The sequence below is a fragment of the Balaenoptera physalus genome (assembly GCF_965194825.1).
Source record: "Balaenoptera physalus genome assembly, chromosome: 2".
In the NCBI taxonomy this organism is placed as follows: domain Eukaryota; kingdom Metazoa; phylum Chordata; class Mammalia; order Artiodactyla; family Balaenopteridae; genus Balaenoptera; species Balaenoptera physalus.
In genome coordinates, this window is record NC_138883.1 from 158,144,305 (window position 1) to 158,169,176 (window position 24,872).

The following is a 24,872-nucleotide window of genomic DNA, read 5'->3' on the forward strand; positions in this document are numbered from 1 at the left end:
TCTTTCTAACAAGTGCTGGAATGCCTTCTAAATATCCCTGACAAAGGCTAACCAGTCTTTGTTTAAACTCTTCCAAATGATGGGGAGCTCACTACTTCACAAGGCAAGTAATCTTTTTCAATCAGCCTTTTGAAAATTCTACTTGATACTGAACTTATTTTACTTATGCCTCTCACCAAACTGGTTATATCTTAGAGTTCTAATTAAACCTCTTCAGACACAATTTAAGGCAATACATACATATGCACATAGAAACCCTCAAATATTTGAAGACATTCTGGGGTTTGAATTTTGGCTCTGCTGCTTACTAGCTGTGTGAAGTTGGGTAATTTTTAAAAAATTACTCTGACTCGAATTTCCTCACTTCTAAAATAGGTATAATAAGAGTACTTCTTTGATTGAGCCAGTTAGAGGATTAAATGCCTGACACATAGTAAATGCTCAGCTAATGTATGTTCCATCTACATAATCAGTCTGTCACTAGCCTCCTCCTGATATCTGGTGCTGGAGAAACAAACTTTACCTAATGAAGTTTTCTTTGTAATGAAGAAGACGACAAAACCTTAAGTATGCGATATCAATAAAGAGTGCCGGGTTCTCTGAGAGAAGACACACAGTGCTGGGGGTGGGGGGGGGGGACGATTGACAGGGCAACGGGCAGTTCACATGGGGGTCTAAGAGCAGTTCCTGGCAGAAAGGATGTTTACCGTGAAATTGGGTAGATAGTGAATTGACCAAGTGAAGAAGATAAAATTATGAGAGTCCCAAGTAGATGGAAAAACATGGAAAATAAGCTAAGAGGTAAAGAGGAGAATAAAGGTTGTAGAAATTAAGGCTATTTAGTATGGCTTGAGTAGAGTATGTCAAGCTATGGGTAATAATAATAATAATAATAATAATAATAAATCCTAGGATTTAGGTAGAGGCCTTGTAAGCCATGTTAACTACTGGGATAATGAGAAACTATTGAAAGATTTTAAGGAAAGCAGTAACATCGTTGATTTGTAGTAAGGGAATAATGTGAGCATTTTTCAGATGGACCAATCAATTGTGACAGAAATTGTCGAAGTTCACAGTACCAGTGAGGCCCAACTGGGAGGGGTGCACACCTTGGGACGTTTCAGGGACATCATATATAAACTACTATTGTTTAAAAAAAAAAATCACCTAGCCCATATATCCCAATTTTTTTAGGACACTCCCAGTTTACACCTGTAGTCAAAGATTAACTATCCTTAGCGCCCTCTCCCTGTTTCAGAATTGTCCCAGATTAAATGAAAAAGGCATGGTCATTGTGCTTAATACCCATAAACATGGAATCTTAACTTATCTCCCATTCTTTGAGAGTGCTTGCTCTAGAAAGCCTATGTTTCTAAGCAGGCTTAAACTTAACCTGGTTGAGTGTAAGAAGTTGTTGTTGCTGTTTTGAATTTCCTGTTTAAGGGACAGTATAATGGTATAATTTTGCTACTCCTTTAATCTCTTCCCAGTAAGTTACTGGGTAGAAGGGAAAAGCTTTCTATGTTCTAGTAACCCTTTATTTGACAATTAGATTTTCCTTCTTCCAAAGAAGGAAACATCTGTTCTACTGTGCCTAAGTTATTTTTCTTTTCATGTTTGATGCTAAGCATTCCACAGTGGAAGTAATCACTGACTTGGGAGACTTGGCTGTACTAGGTAATGACTGGGTTCAGGTGAGTGCAGATGTGGCCGTAGGAGAGAGTGGCCACAGCAAATGCAAGAAATCATTGTTGCAGACCCTAAGCATTGGATAGACATTGGACAGTCTTGGGATAATGATAGTCTTTAGGGTAGAAGGGAAACCAGAGGTCTGGTACCAAAGTCTTTAAAAATCAGGAATATTGCCCAAAGTCTTCAAACTGCAGCAGTCAAAAGGGATGGGGGACAGTGGATCAAAGATGTGTACTAAAAAGGAGCAGGGAATTTTACATGAGGATTGAGGAGACATGATCTGGAAATAGAGGCAGAAGGGGAGAAATCCTTAAGCCAGACCTTCAGAGATATATATATATATATATATATATATATATATATCCCTTTGCAGAGAGGATGGAAAGGAATGTATTGAATGTAGTGAAGATTCCATGTAACACAGGAGAAGAAAAGCTGGAAAGGGAGAAGAATAGTGGAGGTTTGAGTGAATTGAGGAGAAACACACAACAGAGTGGAGATAATAATTTGAGATTGGGCAGAGGATCCTGGGTTTCTGCCCTATGTACTGGGCCAGAAGTACAAAGATGCTGGCATGCTATACTTAACACTCTTAAAGATATAAAATACCCAATCACATCAAGTCCCTGGGAGACTGGAACTGTAGAAATAGCCCTCAAGTTTTGTAGGGAACAGTGAGGCTTACTGGCGTAGGTTTGACCTCTGCACAAGTTCAAGTCTCAGCATGGAGTGACTTTCCGGTGGAAGTAGTCAGCTATTGTCTGGCTTTAACGGGCTGGGGGATGTCTCAAGAAAACTGTCCAAGGTTCAAGGATACAGGCAAACAGATCAGTGAGAGTATGCCAGGTTCACAGTGGATGTGAGAGACAGATTTGGGGGCAGTTGAAGGCCATGGTCTCTGAAGTCGAATCTGACTGTGATACTGCTCTTAAAGGGTTCTTGTGATTATTAAATGTGTAAAAACAGAGAATACAGATAAGAGTTCATGACATATAGTGAGCGCTGAACAAATGCTAGCTACTGTTGCTCATATGGGAGGCCCAGTACCCGCTGTGAGCTTCTTCTCAGATTGGATGTAGCTCAGGGAAATATTCATCCACTTCTCAGGTGTGGCTGTACAGTCTGTGTGAGGCTCCCTGAGGTGGGCGAGAAGTGAGTCAGGAAGCAGTGAGGTCTTCCTGAAATGAACAGAAGGGCTAGTAAATGGGGACGCAAGGTCTTCTTGTCACTAGGGAGTGAATGTGACTTCAAACCCTGTGCTAGTTTCATTATGATTACATTCTGTACATAGAAACAGTGGTAGTATTTCAGATCCATTTCAGTTTTCCCATGACATCCAATGCACAGCATCTCCCCATGGATGGCTTACCCTGGCACTCCATGAGGTGGCTTTTCAGTGATCCCTGCTCATGTGGCACCTCAGGGAACTTCTCTGCCACCCATAGGGCCACAGCTGCACCCACTTGAAGAAGGTCTGTATCTCAGTCCAGGGGCAACAAGGAAGGCAGGGGCAGGGGTTCTCATAGATTTGTTCCTTCTGGTCTTAGGTAATTTGTTGGAGCCCCAGAGATAATGACTGCTGCCTATATGTGTTATTCCTGTATTCTTCAGATTTTTCTTTATGCCTTAGATAATATTTCTTTTTTTTTACTGTATTATTTATATATAATATATTTAACATATATAATATTATTATTATATTTCTTTATACTTAATATTTCTCTATACTCTTCCTTTTTCAAATAATAAGCAGTTTCTGTCTCCTGTTTGGACCCTGACTACTGAAAGGGTCCAGCTAAGATGCTTCCACTTCCAGCATCCACAGCTGGATGCATTCCTGCTTCCTCTGTATACCTGTAACACTTTGCTAATATCTGTCATGCATCTTAAGAGAAATATGGTTATTACTATTATTATTATTACTCTTGTTGTTATTTGTAATGCCTACCTTACCCACTGCATGAAGAGCTTAAGAAATAGACTGTTTCTATTTGTCTTCGATTTTTTCCTCTCCATCCTAACACAGAGCTGCTTTCACAATGATACACTCAAAGATATATGTCAGCATAATAAAGTGGTCCCACAATGCACATGATCAAATTGTCAATTGACCATTTGTCAAAATAGTCAAATTGGTAACATCCATGAAAACTGAACATACCATTGCTAGTGTTGGGACATAAGTTCAGTACTTAACCATTCTAACTTCATACACAGCATATTATACTGGCTCTACACATCTCCATGGCTTAATTCCCTTCACACCTGTTTCCCCACAATGTCTTCTGTTAATAGTACAGAAATCAAGGAACATTTACACATACAAAATCCATTCTATGCTTGATTGAGCACATGAAATGTTGCCAGCTGACCGCTGGAAAATGCCTGGTTGCCCCATGGAGTCATCTGACCCTGACTTCCAAATGGTCAGGAGTTAATTTAATAAAAGCAGAAATTCACCACCTAAATATATGTTTCAACAGACCTGAGAAGGAAGGGGAGTTTGCTGACAAAATAAGGGATACCCTTTTTGACTGCTATAGTTTGGATAATGCCAGATTTCCAGAGTTTGCGATTTTGCCTCCAGGAAATTCCCAAGGCTTATTTGCAGAGGAAGAATCATGAGCCTGGAAAAATGAACACAAGTGACTCCCTTTTCGCAGAGGGAACCTCTTAACTTCAAACACAAGACTCTGACGGTGTCTGTCTTTTCACTACTCAACAGCTTATCAAGGAGTAGAGCTTTGAATACTTCCTCTTCATTTAATCCGTATTAAGAAAATTGAATATATAATGATTCTTTCCAAGGTACTCGTGATCATATGTAGAAACTATTTGTAGAAACTTTAAAGGTACTTGGAGTTGGGAATAAAGCCCTTTTTTTTTTTTTTTACCTTGACTGATCTGCACATATTCACCCTAATCTGTTTTATTGTCACATGGAACTATCTGCTTTGGTTTAAATTTGGACTGTGTATTTGGTTAACTCCATGCTCACAGATTGCATAAATTGACTCATGCATCTATACAGTAAGGATCTTTCATATTCATGGATCTAAGTTTGAAGAGTCAGCCACCAATTGGCAAAGAGATGCTATAGGTTGATGAATGTCTCTGATATCTGCCCTCTACTTCCATCCTCATTCCCACTACATACTAGTAGATTATTTAGCTGTCGTGGTTAGGGACTGTGTTGTAATCTACTGTCGTCAGCAACTAGAATGGTGCATGTCACATAACATGTACTCGGTTAGCTATGTGTTGGATGGGTTACCTCATCCACTCTTTAGTTATGTACTGATCTTAACAGCATAGGGCATCTTTCAGGTAACAGAGAAAGGGAGGGGTCAAACCCTAAAACAACCAATTCAATTATTTGTGCACAATACCTTCGCCTTTAATATGAAGATTAACCTCTTTCCTCTAAGCCCTTCTGGAAATAACTATTAAAATGTTAAGTTTTGAATAAGATGGGCTGCACACAAAGTGGGATTTTCCCACTAGGCTAACTAGAAGCCATCTTTGAAGGCGTGTAGCTTTTTAAAATGTTCTTTAGAGGAAATACCTTTCTATAGCTCTGACTCTAACTTCTTCCTGCAGGTATCTGCTTCAGAATATTTTTCCCCTGATATATCAGCTCATATTTTCCAAGTTGGACCTCATTAGTTATATCCTGCCTATTTTCCAGTTCTCTGTGGTCCTTAAAAGAATTATTATTTTGCCTTAGTCCTGACTGGGGTTTATAACACCTTCCTCTCATATATCATCTGCAGATGTTATTGATATTTGGCTTCTACACACTGTTGGATCATTTGAGAAGACATCACATTCAAGTAGACCTCACACCAATCTTTACAGTCCCTCTGGTCCCTCCCCACTTGAAATGATGTCATGTCATTTATAATGTTTCTTTATCCTAAACGCCTTGCCAATTCTAGACTCGTGAAGCAAGGCTCATACCTAAACAAATGTGAACTCTAAATACTTCAATACTGTCAAGACACCAGACCCTCCTTAAATTATAATAATAAAATATCATCTGCTCAGTATCCCTCCCCATGACCCTACCCTGACATCATTAAGTTCTTATCTTTTTACTTGGAAACAAAATTCCTTGCATGAACCCAGATTGCTAACTGTCAGAAATTTTTTTTTATTTTTTAAGTTGCAGAATAATATACATGGTGGAAAGTTTTTCTTTGTTTCTTTTTTATATATAAGATTGAGATTGGACTAACTAGCCAGTGAGTTTATGGATTATTGCTCTTGTGCTTTCTGAATACCAGAAATAAAATAGCTTCTATTTTTTGTGTAGTCCTTCAACATATCACCTTCCCAATTCTGGAAGACTTTTCAAAAACAATTGCTGGTGTTCCAGTGACTTCATTAGTTAATCCCTTAACACCCTGGAGTATGTCATCCAGAGCTACAGAAATGATACAGTTCAGTAATTTTCTTAAATTTGTTTTATTTTTTAATTTTTTAAAAATAAATTTATATTTTATTTATTTATTTTTGGCTGCATTGGGTCTTCACTGCTGCACGCGGGCTTTTTCTAGTTGCGGAGAGCGGGGACTACTCTTCGTTGTGGTGCGCAGGCTTCTCATTGTGGTGGCTTCTGTTGTGGAGCATGGGCTTCAGTAGTTGTGGCACGCGGGCTCAGTAGTTGTGGCTCACGGGCTCTAGAGTGCAGGCTCGGCAGCTGTGGCGCACGGGCTTGGTTGCTCTGCGGCATGTGGGATCTTCCCGAACCAGGGATCAAATCCGTGTCCCCTGCACTGGCAAGCGGATTCTTAACCACTGCGCCACCAGGGAAGTCCCAATTCAGTAATTTGAGAGGAAATTAGGGTCAGGTTCTTTGTAGCATCTTAGACTTTTTTTTTCCTTTTTTGCTTTCTTTACTATTTTTATCAAGTTCTAGTATTCTTCCACTTTATTTTCGACTCCTTTGCATACCAGATTTCTCCTAGTTTGATTTTTCCCTCAAAAGGATGTGTTTTCTCAGGCTTTCAACACTTTTTGGACTTACGTCTAACACCTCTGTTTCTCCCACTAATTAAGTAAACAGCTTCACTTTTTCAGTCACTAACATGTTATCAGTAAAGAGGATATTTTGATGTGTCAAGTTATCTTGAAAAAATTCTGCCATTTTGGTCAATAGTATAGCTTAAATTTTCGCTGGATGAGAAATGAAATGGATTCTTTATTTTCAGTATTAGACCATGTAAATATCATGTGATTTCTCAGGTGGTAACCTTTTAAATACTACTCTAAAAGTTATATTTCTTTGCTGGCATACTTTTCAGTCCTTTAAACCCACAACTGTGAATTATGTTCAGCATTCTTTGAATAGTGAAAAAATTATACATAATAAAAGCAGCACAGACTTATCTCTTTACTGAATATTTGAACACATTTAAAAAATCATGCTATTTTAGTGTACACATAAAAAATTATAACTGATATACATATTAGGTATATACCTATAAGCAGGGTCATCTGAAAATACATACTTTAAAGAAGCTGTGAATCTACCACACACTGAAATGAAAATTTTAAATGAAAGCATTTATTTTAAAAATTTGCTTTGAATCATTCCATTGTCCAATCCCAATTAAGCTGTAGAAGAAGAACGACTTTTTCTTAGAAACCATTTTTGATGATTTTAACTAATTCCACTCCTTTGATGTAAAAGTAGCCTAATAGAACTGTTGGGACAACTAAGACAATAACTCATTTTAACACTTGAAAATACGAAGTGTGGATTCCGAACACCTTTATTCAATGACTTGTGCTAAAATATGTAACATTAAAACAATGACGTGTCACTTAACAGTGTATAATCAGACTAAAAGCACCCACTCTCTAAGAGATACATAGAATTCTAAACATGAAGAATTTATGGATTTTCATAAACTTTCTAAATAACTTTTAAAATTTTAGTTAATAGTACTAATTTAAGTTTGGACAGCCTTGTATTGCAATCTTATAATTGTTATCTGTTCTTCTGTCAGTTGGAGAAACTAGAGTCCATTTTGTTATTGGTTATTATCCCTAATATTTTAAATCTAGGAGTTAAATCATATGCTGTAATAAAAAAAAATATATGTTTATAGGTTGAAGGTTGTTTGTTTCATGATGTGACTTTTATCTCAGAAAGCATGTTTTCATTTTATTAAGAGATTTTGAAGGTACAAAGACTTAAACCAAAGGAATTAGTTTCATCACTAATGGCAATGATTTTGCATGTAAGAACGGTTTTTTAAATTAATAAACTTAATAGAGTAGTTTTAAGGAAGGTCGTGGTAAAATTGATTGGGAGGTATAGAGTTTCCATAATATGCCCTGTCCGCCACACATGCACATCTTCCCTCATTATTGACATCCCACACCAGAGTAGTACATTTTTTATAATCAATGAACCTACACTGATACATCATAATCACCCAAAGTCCATAGTTTGCATTAGGGTTCTCTCTTAGTGTTGTGTATTCTATGGGTTTTGACAAATGTATAATGACACACTTTCACCATTGTTGTATAAAATAGTTTCACTGCCCGAAAAATCCTCTGTGCTCTGTCTACTTATCCTTCTTTCCCTCCTAAATATTGGCAACTTCTAACCTTTGTAAAGTCCCCATAGTTTTGCCTTTTCCAGAATGTTAAATAGTTGAATCGTACAGTATTTAGCTTTTCAAATTAGCTTCTTTCAATTACTGTATTTATTTAAATGTCTTCCATGTATTTTTATGGCTTGAAAGTTCATTTCTTTTTAGCGCTAAATAATATTCTCTTGTATGGACATACCACAGTTTATTTATCCATTCACCTACCGAGGGACCTCTTGATTGCTTCCAAGCTTAGCAAAGATAAATAAAGCTGCTATAAACATCTGTGTTCAGGTTTTATGTTTTCAACTCATTTGAGTAAATACAAAGGAGGATGCTTGCTAGATCATATAGTAAGAGTATGCTTAGTTTTATAAGAAACCACCGAACTGTCATCCAAAGTAGCTGTACCATTTTACATTCCCACCAGCAGTAAATGAGAGTTCCTGTTGTTCTAATTCCTCAACAGCATTTGGTGGTGTTAGTGTTTTGGATTTGAGCAATTCTAATACATATATAGTGGTATCTCATTATTGTTTTGATTTGCAGTTCCCTAATGACCTGTGGTGTTGAACATATCTTTATATGCTTACTTGCCATCTCTGTATCTTCTGTGGTGAGGTGTCTTTTCAGCTCTTTTGTCCATTTTTTAGGTTGTTTGTAGTCTTACGGATACGTTTTTTATTTTAACATCTTTATTGGAGTACAATTGCTTTACAATGTTGTGTTAGTTTCTGCTTTATAACAAAGTGAATCAGCTATATGTATACATAAATCTCCATATCCCCTCTCTCTTGCTTCTCCCTCCCACGCTCCCTATCCCCCCACACCTCTAAGTGGTCATAAAGCACTGAGCTGATCTCCCTGTGTGATGCAGCTGCTTCCCACTAGCAATCTATTTTACATTTGGTAGTGTATATACGTCAGTGCTACTCTCTCACTTCGTCCCAGCTTGACGTTCCCCCTTCCCGGGTCCTCAAGTCTGTTCTCTACATCTGCATCTTTATTCCTGTCCTGCCCCTAGGTTCTTCAGAACCATTTTTTTTTTTTTTTTTTTTAGATTCCATATATATGTGTTAGCATACGGTATTTCTTTTTCTTTTTCTGACTTACTTCACTCTGTATGACAGACTCTAGGTACATCCACCTCACTACAAATAACTCAATTTCGTTTCTTTTTATGGCTGAGTAATATTCCATTGTATATATGTGCCACATCTCCTTTATCCATTTATCTGTCGATGGACAATAGGTGGCTTCCATGTTCTGGCTATTGTAAATAGAGCTGCAGTGAACATTGTAGTACATGAGTATTTTTGAATTATGGTTTTCTCAGAGTATATGCCCAGTAGTGGGCTGCTGGGTCATATGCTAATTCTATTTTTAGTTTTTTAAGGAACCTCCATCCTGTTCTCCATAGTGGCTGTATCAATGTACATTCCCACCAACAGTGCAAGAGGGTTCCCTTTTCTCCACACCCTCTCCAGTATTTATTGTTTGTAGATATTTTGGTGATGGCCATTCTGACCAGTGTGAGGTGATAACCTCATTTTAGTATTGATATGCATTTCTCTAATGAAGAGTGATGTTGAACATCTTTTCATGTGTTTGTTGGCAGTCTGTATATCTTCTTTGGAGAAATGTCTATTTAGGTCTTCTGCCCATGGATTGGGTTGTTTGTTTTTTTGATATTGAGCTGCATGAGTTGCTTGTATATTTTGGAGATTAATCCTTTGTCAGTTGCTTCGTTTGCAAATATTTTCACACATTCTGAGGGTTGCCTTTTCGTCTTGTTTATGGTTTCCTTTGCTGTGCAAAAGCTTTAAAGTTTCATTAGGTCCCATTTGTTTATTTTTGTTTTTATCTCCATTTCTCTAGGAGGTGGTCAAAAAGGATCTTGCTGTGATTTATTTCATAGAGTGTTCTTCCTATGATTTCCTTGAAGAGTTTTATAGTGTCTGAACTTACATTTAGGTTTTTAATCCATTTGGGGTTTATTTTTGTATACGATGTTCGGTAGTGTTCTAATTTCATTCTTTTACATGTAGCTGTCCAGTTTTCCCAGCACCATTTATTGAAGAGACTGTCTTTTCTCCGTTGTATATTCTTGCTTCCTTTATCAAAGAAAAGATAACCAAATGTGAGTGGGTTTATCTCTGGACTTTCTATCCTGTCCCATTGATCTCTGTTTCTGTTTTTGTGTCAGTTACATACTATCTTGATTACTGTAGCTTTGTAGTATAGTCTGAAGTCAGGGAGCCTGATTTCTTCAGCTCCGTTTTTCTTTCTCAAGATTGCTTTGGCTATTCAGGGTCTTTGTGTTGCCATACAAATTGTGAAATTTTTTGTTCTACTTCTGTGAAAAATGACATTGGTAGTTTGATAGGGACTGCAATGAATCTGTAGATTGCTTTGGGTAGTATAGTCATTTTCACAATGTTGATTCTTCCAATCCAAGAACATGGTATTTCTCTCCATCTGTTTGTATCATCTTTAATTTCTTTCATCAGTGTCTTATAGTTTTCTGCATACAGGTCTTTTGTCTCCTTAGGTAGGTTTATTCCTAGATATTTTATTCCTTTTGTTTCAGTGGAAAATTGGAGTGTTTCCTTAATTTCTCTTTCAGATTTTTCATCATTAGTGTATAGGAATGCACGAGACTTCTGTGCATTAATTTTATATCCTGCTACTTTACCAAATTCATTGATTAGCTCTAGGAGTTTTCTGGTAGCATCTTTAGGATACTCTATGTACAGTATCATGTCATCTGCAAATAGTAACAATTTTACTTCTTCTTTTCTGATTTGGGTTACTTTAATTTCTTTTTCTTCTCTGATTGCTGTGGCTAAAACTTCCAAAACTATGTTGAATAATAGTGGTGAGGGTGGACAATCTTGTCTTGTTCCTGAACTTAGAGGAAATGGTTTCAGGTTTTCACCATTGAGAACGATGCTGGCTGTGGGTTTGTCATATATGGCCTTTATTATATTGAGGTAAGTTCCCTCTATGCCTACTTTCTGGAGAGTTTTTATCATAAATGGGTGTTAAATTTTGTCAAAGGCTTTTTCTGAATCTATTGAGATGATCATATGGATTTTATCCTTCAATTTGTTAATATGGTTTATCACATTGTTTGATTTGCATATATTGAAGAATCCTTGCATTCGTGGGGTAAACCCCACTTGATCATGGTGTATGATCCTTTTAATGTGCTCTTGGATTCTGTTTGCTGGTATTTTGTTGAGAATTTTTGCATCTATGTTCATCAGTGATATTCGCCTGTAATTTTCTTTCTTTGTGACATCCTTGTCTGGTTTTGGTATCAGGGTGATGGTGGCCTCGTAGAATGAGTTTGGGAGTGTTCCTCCCTCTGCCAAATTTTGGAAGAGTTTGAGAAGGATAGGTGTTAGCTCTTGTCTAAATGTTTGATAGAATTCACCTATGAAATCATCTGGTCCTGGGCTTTTGTTTCTTGGAAGATATTTAATCACAGTTTCAATTTCAATGCTTGTGATTGGTCTGTTTATGTTTTCTATTTCTTCCTGGTTCAGTCTTGGAAGGTTGTGCTTTTCTAAGAGTTTGTCCATTTCTTCCAGGTTGTCCATTTTATTGGCATATAATTGCTTGTAGTAATCTCTCATGATCCTTTGTATTTCTGCAGTGTCAGTTGTTACTTCTCCTTTTTCGTTTCTAATTCTGTTGATTTGAGTCTTCTCCCTTTTTTTCTTGATGAGTCTGGCTAATGGTTTATCAATTTTTTTTATCTTCTCAAAGAACCAGCTTTTAGTTTTATTGATCTTTGCTATCGTTTCCTTCATTTCTTTTTCATTTATATCTGATCTGATCTTTATGATTTCTTTCCTTCTCCTAACTTTGGGTTTTTTTGTTCTTCTTTCTGTAATTGCTTTAAGTGTAAGGTTAGTTTGTTTATTTGAGATGTTTCTTGTTTCTTGAGGTAGGATTCTGTTGCTATAAACTTCCCTCTTAGAACTACTTTTCCTGCATCCCATAGGTTTTGGGTCATCGTGTTTTCATTGTCATTTGATTCTAGGTATTCTTAATTTCCTCTTTGATTTCTTCAGTGATCTGTTGGTTATTTAATAGTATATTGTTCAGCCTTCATGTGTTTGGTTTTTTTACAGATTCTTTCTTGTAATTGATATCTAGTCTCATAGCATTGTTATCAGAAAAGATGCTTGATACGCCTTCAGTTTTCTTTAATTTGCCAAGGCTTGATTTGTGACCCAAGATATGATCTATCCTGGAGAATGTTCCATGAGCACTTGAGAAGAAAGTGTATTCTATTGTTTTTGGATGGAATGTCCTATAAATATCAATTAAGTCCATCTTTTTTGATGTATCATTTAAAGCTTGTGTTTCCTTCTTTATTTTCATTTTGAATGATCTGCCCATTGGTGAAACTGGGGTGTTAAAGTCCCCTACTATGATTGCATTACTGTCAATTTCCCCTTTTATGGCTGTTAGCATTTGCCTTAAGTATTGAGGTGCTCCTATGTTGGGTACATAAATAATTACAATTGTTATATCCTCTTCTTGGATTGATCCCTTGATCATTATGTAGTGTCCTTTGTCTCTTGTAATAGTCTTAATTTTAAAGTCTATTTTGTCTGATATGAGAATTGGTATGCCAGCTTTGTTTTGACTTCCATTTGCATGGAATATCTTTTTCTATCCCCTCACTTTCATTCTGTATGTGTCCCTAGGTCTGAAGTGGGTCTCTTGTAGACAGCATATATACAGGTCTTGTTTTTGTATCCATTCAACCAGTCTGTGTCTTTTGGTGGGAGCATTTAATCCATTTACATGTAAGGTAATTATCGATATGTATGTTCCTATTACCATTTTCCTAATTGTTTTGAGCTTGTTATTGTAGGTCTTTTCCTTCTCTTGTGTTTCTTGCCTAGAGAAGTTCCTTTCGCATTTGTTGTAGAGCTGGTTTGGTGGTGCTAAATTCTCTTAGCTTTTGCTTGTCTGTAAAGGTTTTAATTTCTCTGTTGAATCTGAATGAGATCCTTGGTGGGCAGAGTAATCTTGGTTGTAGGTTTTTCCCTTTCATCACTTTATATATGTCCTGCCACTCCCTTCTGGCTTGTAGAGCTTCTGCTGAAAGACCCGCTGTTAACCTTATGGGGGTTCCCTTGTATGTTATTTGTTGTTTTTCCCTTGCTGCTTTTAATACTTTTTCTTTGTATTTAATTTCTGATAGTTTAATTAACATGTGTCTTGGCATATTTCTCCTTGGGTTTATCCTGTATGGGACTCTTGTGCTTCTTGGACTTGCTAAACTCTTTCCTTTCCCATAATAGGGAAGTTTTCAACTATAATCTCTTCAAATATTTTCTCAGTCCCTTTCTTTTTCTATTCTTCTTCTGGGACCTCTATAATACGAATGTTGGTGTATTTAATGTTGTCTCAGAGGTCTCTGAGACTGTTTTCAATTCTTTTCATTCTTTTTTCTGCTCTGCAGCAGTTATTTCCACTATTATATCTTCCAGGTCGCTTATCCATTCTTCTGCCTCAGTTATTCTGCTATTGCTTCCTTCTAGAGAATCTTAAATTTCATTTATGGTGTTGTTCATCATTGTTTGTTTTCTCTTTATTTCTTCTAGGTCCTTGTTAAACGTTTCTTATATTTTCTCCATTCTGTTTCCAAGATTTTGGATCATCTTTACTATCATTACTCTGAATTCTTTTTCAGGTAGACTGCCTATTTCCTCTTCATTTGTTTGGTCTGGTGGATTTTTACCTTGCTCCTTCATCTCCTGTGTGTTTCTCTGTTTTCTCATTGTGCTTAATTTACTTTTTTTGTGGTCTACTTTTCGCAGGCTGCAGGTCTGTAGTTCCCATTGTTTTTCGTGTCTGCCTCTAGTGCCTAAGTTTGGTTCAGTGGGTTGTGTAGGGTTCCTGGTGGTGGGGACTAGTGCCTGTGTTCTGGTGGATGAGGCTGGATCTTTTCTTTCTGATGGACAGGACCGTGTCCGTTGGTGTGTTTTGGGCTGTCTGTGACCTTATTATGATTTTACGCAGCCTCTCTGCTAATGGGTCGTGTTGTGTTCCTGTCTTGCTAGTTGTTTGGCATAGGGTGTCCAGAACTGTAGCTTGCTCATCGTGGAGTGGAGCTGCGTCTTAGCGTTGAGATGGAGACCTCTGGGAGAGCTTTCGCCATTTAATGTGGAGCTGGGAGGTCTCTGGTTGATCAGTGTCCTGAATTCGGCTCTCCCACCTCAGAGGCACAGGCCTGACACCCGGCCGGAGCACCAAGACCCTGTCAGCCACATGGCTCAGAAGATAAGGGAGAAAGAAAGAAAGAAAGAGAGAGAGAGGGAGGGAGGGAGGGAGGGAGGAAGAGAGTTATTAAAATAAAAACAAAAAATTATTATTAAAAATAAAAAAAGTTAAAAAGTGAAAGAAGAGAGCAACCGAACCAAAAAGTAAATCCACCAATGATACCAAGCACTAAAAACTATAGTTAAAAAAAAAAAAAAAAAGGACAGACAGAACCTTAGTACAAATGGTAAAAGCAAAGCTATAGAGACAAAAATCACACAAAGAAGCATACACATACACACTCACAAAAAGAGAAAAAGGAAAAAAAAACCTATATATTGTTGCTCCCAAAGTCCACCGCCTCAATTTTGAGATGATGCATTGTCTATTGAGGTATTCCACAGATGCAGGTACATCAAGTTGACTGGGGAGATTTAATCCGCTTCTCCTGAGGCTGGTTGGAGAGACTTCCCTTTCTCTTCTCAGCTCCTGGGGTTCAGCTTTGGATTTGGCCCTGCCTCTGTGTGTAGGTCACCTGAGGGTGTCTGTTCTTCACTCAGATAGGACGGGGTTGAAGGAGCAGCTTATTAGGGGGCTCTGGATCATTCAGGTTGGAGGCAGGGAGGGGTACGGATGCGGGGCAAGCCTGTGGCAGTAGAGGCCAATGTGACATAGCAACAGCCTGAGGCGCACTGTGTGTTCTCCTGGGGAAGTTGTGCCTGGATCACGGGACCCTGGCAGTGGTGGGCTGCACAGGCTCCCGGGAGGGGAGGTGTGGATAGTGACCTGTGCTTGCACACAAGCTTCTTGGTGGCTGCAGCAGCAGCCTTAGCATTTCATGCCCATCTCTGGTGTCCGCGCTGATACCCACGGCTCACACCCGTCTCTGGAGCTCCTTTAGGTGGTGCTCTGAATCCTCTCCTCGTGCACTCCGAAACAAAGGCCTCTTGCCTCTTAGGCAGGTCCAGACTTTTTCCTGGACTCCCTCCTGGCTAGCTGTGGTGCATTACCCCCCTTTAGGCTGTATTCACACAGCCAACCCCAGTCGTCTCTGTGGGATGTGACCTCCGATGAAGCCGGAGCCTCAGGTCCGATCCCTGACCTGTCCCAGCCGGTGGGTGAGCAGGGAAGCCTCTGGGACTGCTGAATCCTGGTCTGCATGGATCCTCTGTATGGGAATCTCTCCACTTTGCCCTCTGCACCCCGTTGCTGCGCTCTCCTCTGTGGCTCCGAAGCTCCCCCCCCCCTGCCACCTCTGTCTCCGCCAGTGAAGCGGCTTCCTAGTTTGTGAAAACTTTTCCTCCTTCACAGCTACCTCCCTGAGGAGCAGGTCCCATCTCTACTCTTTTGTCTCTGTTTTGTCTTTTTCTTTTGCCCTACCCAGTACGTGGGGATTTTCTTGCCTTTTGGGAAGTCTGAGGTCTTCTGCCAGCGTTCAGTAGATGTTCTGTAGGAGTTGTTCCACATGTAGGTGTAATTTTGATGTATTTGTGGGGAGGAAGGTGATCTCCACGTCTTACTCCTCCGCCATCTTGAAGGCCCCCCTTATTGTTGAGTTTTAAGAGTTCTTTGTATATTGTGGATAACAGTCCTTTATTAGGTGTGTCTTTTGCAAATATTTCCTCCCAACCTATAGTTTGTCTTTGTTTCATTCTCTTAACATTGTTTTTCACAGAGCAGAATTCTTTATTTTAATAAGTCTAGCTTATCAACTATGTCTTTCTTGAACTTTGTCTTTGGTGTTGTATCTAAAAAATCATCACCATACCCAATGTCATCTAGATTTTCTCTTATGTTATCTACTAGGAGTTTTATAGTTCTGCATTTTACATCTATGATCTAATCTGAGTTAATTTTTGTAAAGGGTATAAAGTCTGTGTCTAGAGTTTCTTTTTTTGCATGTTGATGTCTAGTTGTATAAGTGCCATTTATTGAAAATACAGTCTTCATTTCTCCATTGAATTGCTTTTGTTCCTTTGTCAAGGATGAGTTGACTATATTTATGTGGGTTACTTCTGAGTTCTGTACTTTGTTCCATAGGTGGACTTATCTATTCTTTTCTCAATACCACGCTGTCTTATTACTGAAGCTTTATAGTCCGTCTTAAAGTCAGGTAGTGTCAGTCCTCTGATTTTGTTCTTCTCCTTCAATATTGGGTTGACTATTCTGGGTTTTTCATCTCTCCTTACGAACTTTAGAATTCTCAGTAGCCACAAAATAACTTGCTGGAATTCAAACTGGAATTGCACTGAATCTATAGACTGAGTTGGGAAGAACTGATATCTTGACAATCCTGAGTCTCCTTATCCATAAACTTGGAATATTTCTCCATTTATTTGGTTCTATTTTGATGCCTTTCATCAGAGTTTTGTAGTTCTTCTCAAAAAGCTCTTGTACACATTTTGTTAGATTTATAGCTAGTCATTTAATTTTGGAGATGCCAAAGTAAACGGTTTGTGTTTTTAATCTCAAATTCCACTTGTTCATTGCTGCTGTATAGTAAAATGATTGACTTTTTTTATTATTAACCTTATATCCTGCAACCTTGTTATAATTGCTTATTAGTTCCAGGCATTTCTTTTTGTCAGCTCTTTAAGGTTTTATTCATGGATTTGTAAATGTGAACAAAAATAATTTATTTCTTCCTTCTCAGTCAATAAATATACCACTTATGATCATTGCAGTTTTTCCTTTTTAATCTATTGATGTGATGGATTGCATTAATTGGTTTTACAGTGTTGAACCAGCCTTGCATACCTGTGATAAATCTCACTTGATTGTTGAGTATGATTCTTTGTATATCTTTTTGGATTCAAGTTGCTCATTTCTTCTGTGGATTTTTGTATATATGTTCGTGAAGGATATTAGTCTGTAGTTTTCTTCTAATGTCTATGTCTGGTTTTGTTATTAGGGTAATCCTGGTCTCATAGAATGAGTTAGGTGAGATTTCCTCTAATTCTATTTTATGAAAGAGATTTTAGAGAATCAATAGAGTTTCTTCCATAAAAGTTTGGTACAATTCTCTGATGAATGCATCTAGGCCTGCTGCTTTCTATCTTGGAAGGTTATTATTGATTGAATTATTGATTCAATTTCTTTAATGGATAAATGTCTCTTTAGATTATTTTTTCTTGTGCAAGTTTAGGGAAATTGTGTCCTTCAAGGAATTGGTCCATTTCTCCTAGGTGATCAAATTTCTGGGCAAAAGGTTTTTCATAATATTCCCTTATTCTTTTCATGTCCCTGGCATCTGTAGTGATGTCCCTCTTTCATTTCTGGTATTAGTATTTTGTGTCTTCTCTCTATTTTTCTTAGTCAGCATGACTACAGGCTTATCCATTTTATTGATCTTTTCAAAAAATCAGCTTTAAGTTTTTAAAAATTTTATTGATTGATTTTCAGTTTCAATGACTTTAGCTCTAATTTTTATTATTTCTTTTCTTCTGCATCACTTGGATTTAGTTATATTTTACCAAATGCTTTATGAGTATTATTATTAATTTTATTTACTATTTTTTAACTTAATTTAACCTATTTCATTCTTTATGTATACGTGTGTCTCTGTATAAATATAATCACATCTTCTTGATCCTTTTCCTCTCATCCCTCAATGGACACTTAGTTTTTTCCATATCTTAGCTATTGTAAATAGTGCTGCATTGAGCAAGGGATATATATATATGTCATTTCTAATTGTTTTCATTTTCTTTGGATATATACTCAAAGGTGTGTGAGCTGGGAGTTTATATAGCAATTCCCATTAGTGGTTAATTGAGGGCTGTTCCCAGGGTATGTGGCAACTGGCTATTCCCAGTTCCCTGGCACCTCTGGCCTGCAGTGCATGTGAGGGCAAAAGGATCTGTACTAATGGAAAGAAGTTTCTCAGGCACAAGTTTGCAGACACTCTAGTCTGACATCAGCCAGAAGACACTGACTTGGTAGGACCTGAGGAATATGGGGAGGGTGAGGCACAGCCAACATCTGCTAGAGTGTGCAGTAGATGGTGCTTGTTATTAACACAGTGAGCAACCAGATATGGTTAACAGATACGCACTACTGTATATAAAATAGACAAACAACAAGGACCTACTGTTTATAGCACAGGGAACTATACTCAATATCTTGTAATAATCTATAAATGGAAAAGAATCTGAAAAAAATATAAAAAATGAATTGCTTTGCTGTACACCTGAAATGTAAGTCAATTATACTTCGATTAAAAAAAAAAAGAAAGAAAAGAAAAGTGCAGGAGAGTGTGGAACTGAGAGGATGGAATTGGGCCTCCTGTCCTCTGGCTGAGGACAGGTAATGAGTTCTTTGTCTCTGCCGCAGTGTCAGGCTCCAGCAGAGAGAACCCTGTGCAGAATTCCGAAATGCACAGTGCCAGCCTTTTCGTATAGCAGAGATTCTCCAAACCTGCTTCACCATGGGACGAGAGCATTAGATAATTTTTAACAATAGAGCTGGTGGGTGTGTGTCGACCCAGGCGTGCTCCCAGTCCTTGCCACTGGATGGACAGCTTGATTAATCGTGAAGAAATGTTCACAGAAAAGTCAAACAAATGAAAAGGATGGGAAAAGCTAATGAGCCATAAAAGAACCTGAAACAGCCTGCAAATGAGTCTGACACTCCTTTTCCCTTTAAATGACGATCACTTTAAGTGATTGGGAATTTCTCCTTCTCGTTAGGATTGTCAATATTTAGGGTTGCACCTTCTTTCTGATCACAGATGCCCACATAATAGCTGTGTCAGTTCAATTGGACAAATATATTTTCAATCACATGTGACTATCAAAGTGAAGAAATGAAGACTACTTGTCAGTTATAATTCTGAATTTTGATAAGAAGTGGTTTAGAATTTTAACTGTGATGTCCAGTGGACTCAGGGTTTGATTCCTGATCCACCATTAACTTAGTTACTTGCTGTGTAACTTTGAGCAAGTAACTGAAAACTCTCGAAATCACTGTTTTCTCATCTGTAAAATGAATAAAATGGTGGCGATACCCAGCTCATAGACTCATGAGGATTAAAAGAAATAATCCATGTTAAAGATTATTGCCTTTAATATAGTATTAAGAAATAGATTTAATTATAATGTTTACATAGTTGTTGTGGTTGAAATGGTGGTAGCCATGGTTTTATTAATCGTGATATTACAAGTATGCTGGTTCCTTTCACTGCTGAAGGCATTGGAAAGAACATGGATTTTGAAGAGAAACAATCCTGAATTTTAATTCTACCTGTATGCACATTCGAGCATTTGTTAGAAATGTGCTGAGAAATGCTTACAAAACACCAAGAAATATTTGAAACTGAATAAAAACTAAAGGCTCAATAAATATGAACTCCCTTTTCCTCATCTCTCTTCATTCTGGCTTAAATGCACCCAAAGGTGAGTGATCCTTAGAACTTATAAACGTTTTTTAAATTATTATTTTAAAAAAGTATCAATAACTCTAGCATGAAAATAAAATTTAAAATTTTTCATCTATATTGTAAACCATTTGACCATGTTAATGAGGCAATCTTTTAAATCTGTTGGTAGTTCATTCACCAAAATAATTTTAGCCTCAGGGAATATGAGAACAAATTTGTGCCTCTGCAGAGTATGCCATGACCCAGAGTTAAAAATCTTAATAGGTAAGACAATTTCATGTGAAATAAAAGAGAGGTAAATACATGTAATGTGTAAATGCAGTTCAAGGTAGGCTCAGAAAAATGCCAGGTCTAAAACCATTAACACAAGTGAAACCTGCTCTTTTTCTAATCTGTGACTCTTTGGGTGGGAGAGCAGCTTTTGACCCTATATCATCACTTTGCAAAACAAAATATTTAACCGCTTGTGAAGAAAAGTTGGCAGTGGAAAAACTGTTTTGTTCAGAGTCACAGAGGTGGATAATGCATTGTCTGTGAAAGCAAGGACTTTAATGATTTATTAGGTGATGGAAACCTATATTCAATTGTGCCCAATATACCTCATAATTTTGGTGTGTAATTTATATGCAGTGATAAGAGTTGTCCCTTTACTTTCATGATAGAAGTTGCTGCCAGTACATAATTACAACTTGGTGTTATCTGAGAGATATGCTTTATTCTAATACTTTTGTGATACATACTTTTATTGCATAAAATATTTTATTTTCTAAAAAATATGGAATTGTCCATGTTTCCTACTTTTACAGTGTATTTTATAGAAAATATTATTAATATATATTATTTTTACATGGATTATTTCATTTCGCAGGATGAGATATTAATTTAAAGCAAACTGTTTAAGAAACAATGATAACCCTCCATTAAAGATGGATAAACAGTCAGGCTAATACGGGCTCTAATTTCTGCCATTTTCTTTCTCATTGTACATCCTCTCTTTGGCACTTCAATTTCTCCATCAATAAAATGGGAACATTTTCAATATTTTCCATAAGAAAACTACCTGTCGCTCCAAAAGGTGAGAATTAAAACTCAGGATTGTTTCTCTTCAAAATCAGTGCTCTTTCACTTATATTGGGTGGGCCAAAAAGTGCCTTTGGTGTTTTAAGTAAAAATAAAAGACACATTTTTCATTTTCACCAAGAACTTTATTGTACAACATATTCACCCTTTTGTTCCACTACCTTCTGCCATTTTTCAGGCAACTCCATAATTCCATCTTCCCAAAACTTTTTATCTTTTTGAGCAAAGAACTGTTCCAGGTACCTTTTACAGTCTTCCAGGGAATTGAAATTTTTTCCATGAAGAGAATTTTGTGAAGACCAAAATAAATGGATATCCGAAGGTGCAATGTCTGGTGAATACAGCAGATGAATCAGAACTTCCCAGCCATGCTGTAACAGTTTTTGCCTGGTCATCAAAGAAACATGCGGTGTTGTGTTACACTGATGGAAGATTATGCGTTTTCTCTTGACTAATTCTGGACACTTCGTCGAGTGCCACTTTCAGTTGGTCTAATTGGGAACAGTACTTGTTGGAATTAATCGTTTGGTTTTCCGGAAGGAGCTCATAACAGAGGACTCCCTTCCAATCCCACTATGTATACAACATCACCTTCTTTGGATGAAGACCGGCCTTTGGTGTGGATGGTGGTGATTCATTTCGCTGCCCCACAACCTCTTCCATTCCACATTGCTGTACAGTATCCACTTTTCATCGCCCATCACAATTCGTTTTAAAAACAGAACATTTTCATTATGTTTCAGTAGAGAATCTCATGCGGAAATATGGTCAAGGAGGTTTTTTACGCTTAACTTATGTGGAACCCAAACATCAAAGCGATTCACATAACCAAGCTGGTGCAAATAATTTTCAGTGCTTGATTCAGATATTTTGAGTATGTCGGCCATCTCCCGTGTGGTATAACATTGATTGCCATCAGTTATTGTTTCGATTTGATAGCTATCAACTTCAAGTGGTCTACCCGACTGTGGAGCATCGTCCAGTGAGAAAACTCCAGCACGAAACTTCGCAAACCACTTTTGACACGTTCGATCAGTCACAGCACCTTCTCCATACACTGCACAAATCTTTTCTATGCATTTCAGTTGCATTTTTACCTTTCTTAAAATAATAAAGCATAAGATGCTGAAAATGTTGCTTTTTTCTTCCATCTTCAGTATTAAAATGGCTACACAAAAATTCACCAATTTTGGTAGGTCTTTTTTTAAATGCATGCCGATATGACAGTTGTCACATACAATCTAACGAAATTGTTTCGAATGAAGTTAAAGACAACTAAGTGCTACTAGAGCCATCTTATGGAAAAAAATGAACGAACGTTTTGGCTCACCCAATACTAAGTCGTTGAAGGGAATAGTCACTTTTTCAAAGTCTTTCTATGTCTGTGTTTTCCATGGGGAAAAAGTCTAAGTGATATTTTCATGTGGAGGATCATCTAGCTTGCTTGTATGTTGATTCTGTTTGTCTCCATCTCAGTTAGATATGTGAACACATAAAAGCACACCTATGGAACCTAGATGCCTCACTTCTATGGAATGCAAACATTGAATCCAGGTAGCCTATTTTCATTTACCAATGATGCATACTTCTGGGCTTTGGCAAATCACAGTTGCATAGCATGACAAATACTACAGCCATTCATCTCTGCTTTACTTCTTTCCAGTAAACTGTAGGTTTGTACTTCTACATTCCCTCTCATATCCTGACCTTGACATGAGGCACAGCTATGGGATGAGCTTTGTTCAAAAAGTGTGATTGGAAATGATGCGTGTTATTTTGAGCAGAGGCATTTCATTGCTGGTACACAACTCTCAGCCTCTCCTTTTCTCTTGCCATGGCTATCGTAAACACGTCTGGTGACATGGAGATGTAAGGTTGAGCTGTCATGTGGAGGACATGTATCCTGGTGATTGACCTCAGCCCACAGCAAACTTTGGCTGTATCAGTAATTAACTACCATTGTTTTAAGGTCTAGAGATTTTAGAATTCTTTATTATTACAAGAAAACTCAACCAATCCTGACTAATGGATATGGACATGAAACAGCCTCATCTATTTATCCCAAAAGCAGCACTTTGAGTATTGAGTAGGCAGGTACAACCTCAACATTCAACCACTGCAATTAAAAAAATGTCATTTTTTATCATTTTGAACATGCTTACATAGTGCCCCTCTTCAGGCAGTACTCTGACTACTAGAAATATGAAGGGATATAAACTCATGATTAGATTTTCACAATTCTAAGTGGAAGGTCAAACCTCATAATCACATTATCAAAGAATAAATACAAATAATGAATGTCCCGCAGGACTTTTCATGTAGATAACTGTATGAAGCCTGCTCCAGGGTTTATTACAATAAAGCCTAATTTATCTCATTATTAATGATTCCTTTTTGACAGTGCTGAATAGGTCAGTTAGATTTTACATGAAATGGAAAAATTCTTAATCCTTGCCAATTTTTTCTATATGGCTAAGCTTTTTTTCCATGTGGGATAAATATAGTTCGTAACTCTTTATTTCTAATCATGAGCGTTTAAAGTACCTTAAAAACTCAACGATTACTCTTTTTCTGTTGTTTTCTAAAGAAATTAATTTGTAAGAAAGGAACATTATTAAGTGCTTTCTTTATATTACTGAACATCTTTCTCATTATGAAAATAAAGCATGCTTAATTTAGGACATTTAGAAATTAAAGGAAATTAATTAAGGGAAAGCTAAAAATATTAATAAAAAGTAATAGCCAACACAAACTGGGCACTTTTTTCTTATGAAATCACCTGTAATCACACAGTTCAGGAAAACACAATTGACATTTCCCTTTAGTCCTATTTTCTAAAGATTGACTTATTTCCTCTATAGATTGTACCCTGAAATCTTTATTTTGAAGACAAATTCATCCATTTAATTATTCTTTGAAATCATGATTTTGAAAGGTGTGTAATATTTCATCACTTAGTGTATACCTGAAATGGTATGTACATCCATTTCCCTATTCTATAATATTTAGTCTATATTGTTTCATGCTTATAAATAATTTTATAGTTAACATCTTATATATTTATCTTTGAACACAGTATTAAGAAATCCATAGATAAGATTATGAAAATTAGAGTCAATGAAGTTGAAAAATCAAAGGATCATGAAATATATTGCCAATTAGCTCTTGAGAAAGATAATAACAATTTATTCCCCTACTATTCATGAGTTTATTTATGTATTATCCATATATCCATAATGTTCTAAGCACTGAAGATATAATAGAAAATAAGATAGGACTAGTGATGCACCAAAATTTGGTTTTAGGTGATATTCGGTAAATTCTGTTATTTGACTTTGGCTTTGTCCTTGCAATGTTGAATCTGAGAGGATTCTTCAGTGTCATTTCTGCCACTTCTAAACTTTAGTGGGGTCTATGATTGTCACAAATTTTAAAACAGATAAAATGGACCAATTCTTTAAAAGACACAGTTTCCAAAACTCACACAAAGATAAAGAGAAAAACTGAAGAGCCATATATCTATTAAACAATTGAATGAATAATTAATAATCTTCCAAAAAGAAAGTACAAGGCACAGATAGTTTCACAGGTGAATTCTACAAAATGTTTAGAGAATAAATTGTATCAACTCTCTATAGTCTTTTCCAGAAAACATAAACACAGGGAGCATTTCTTAACTTGCTCCCTGAGGCCAGCACTACTAAATCCAGACAAAGACATTACAAAAATGGAAAACTATAGACCAGTATCTCTCATGAACATACTTGTAAAAATCCTCAACACAATATTAGCAAATTAATCCAACATTGTGTAAAAATCGTTGTACC

The 24,872-nt window shown here is 37.0% G+C and overlaps 1 long non-coding RNA gene across 2 annotated transcripts in view; it reads left to right on the forward strand.

The window, feature by feature from the left end:
• LOC309655042 overlaps nt 1–24,872 on the forward strand; it is a 305,351-nt gene that overhangs the window by 15,778 nt on the left and 264,701 nt on the right. The gene's annotated exons all lie outside the window — the stretch shown is intronic.